Source organism: Leptonychotes weddellii, unplaced genomic scaffold (assembly GCF_054177405.1).
Source record: "Leptonychotes weddellii isolate Sample4059 unplaced genomic scaffold, ASM5417740v2 HiC_scaffold_32593, whole genome shotgun sequence".
Taxonomy (NCBI): Eukaryota; Metazoa; Chordata; class Mammalia; order Carnivora; family Phocidae; genus Leptonychotes; species Leptonychotes weddellii.
The window spans coordinates 1-1356 of NW_027924240.1; the positions used below are offsets into that span (position 1 = coordinate 1).

The 1356-nt window shown below is 40.0% G+C and overlaps 1 long non-coding RNA gene across 1 annotated transcript; it reads right to left on the reverse strand.

Annotated features, from left to right (window-relative positions):
- Positions 1 to 375: 375 nt before the first annotated feature.
- LOC145719164 (uncharacterized) lies at positions 376 to 1231 on the reverse strand. Its single transcript, XR_014142212.1, has 2 exons — positions 916 to 1231; positions 376 to 444 (listed from the first exon to the last, which is right to left on the reverse strand). It is a non-coding gene; the product is annotated as an uncharacterized LOC145719164 (long non-coding RNA).
- Positions 1232 to 1356: the final 125 nt, after the last annotated feature.

Genomic DNA, 1356 nt, shown 5'->3' on the forward strand with positions numbered 1-1356 from the left:
AGCATCTGCCTTCAGCTCAGGTCATGATCCCAGCGCCCTGGAATTGAGCCCTGCACTGGGCTCCCTGCTCCGCGGGAAGCCTGCTTCTCCCTCTCCCACTCCCCCTGCTTGTGTTCCCTCTCTCGCTGTCTCTCTCTCTGTCAAATAAATACATAAAATCTTAAAAAAAAAAAAAAAAGGTAAATTTTACAGTGAATTATACCTTAATAAAGCATTTATTTTCTAAAAAATTCTGTGAAGAAAGAAACAAAATGTCCTTCTTTGGATTAGCCTCTCTAGCCCTTTCCAAATATCTACTGTGAATGCTGTTGACAATACCTTTTCTGTTTTGGCTTGGGGGAAGTAGATGAAGTATGGCTGCCTTTTGCTAGTAACCTCACATCGCTGCCACTCATAGAATCCATCTGCTAAAACGACACAGCGTCTTCCCTTTCCGAGAGGTACCTGAGGGAAAATGTGAGTAAGATAGGGTCTTAGTGACAGAATGTGTCATGGACTTGAGTTAAAATCTCAGGTCCACCAATGTATGACCTTAGAGCAGTTATTTAATTTCTCTGTAACTCCCTTTTCTTATGCATAAAGTCATCACTCACACAGCTGTTGAAAAGATTAAATAATGTACTCCAGCTCCAGCTGCATTTAATTTAAGTGCATGAGAACCTCCAAGTGAAAACAGTCTAGTTGAACCCAGTCAACCTACAGAACATGAGAAATAACAATAGTTTTGTTTTAAACCACTAAGTTTTGGGATGACTCATTATGCAGTAATATATATTAACAGTACTCAACATTATTAGCAAATGGGAACACACTTTCCAGGAGAACCTTATTATATTTCTCAGGTATATAAGGCACTAACAGCTCTGCTGGAAAAAAGAACAGAGTATGTGCCTTTTCCCTAGACCTGCTACCTACCTTGAAGGAACATTTCTCCATTATGGTATCACTACGACAGTTGGAAGTGTTGAACTTCAGCTTAGAAGGATCACTCTCTTTGAACCAAGATGGGACCAATCCCCATCGCATGGGAGCAATGATACGTTCAGATGAGTCTGCACCCTGTCATGGAAAAGGTTAAGATCCAGTGAGGAGATAATGAAATTTAGAAAACCAAATGTAGCACATGCATTACATTACACTGAAATACAAAAAATACAGATTATTAAAAGGAAAAGATTCTACTTGAAAATGATTTTATTTATTTAAGTTTTTTTTTTTTTTAAGATTTTATTTATTCATTTGAGACACAGAGATAGAGGGAGAGAGAGAGAAAGCATGAGCAGGGGGAGAGGCAGAGGGAGAGAGAGAAGCAGGTTCCCCGCTGAGCCAGGAGCCCTATGTGGGGCTTGATCCCGG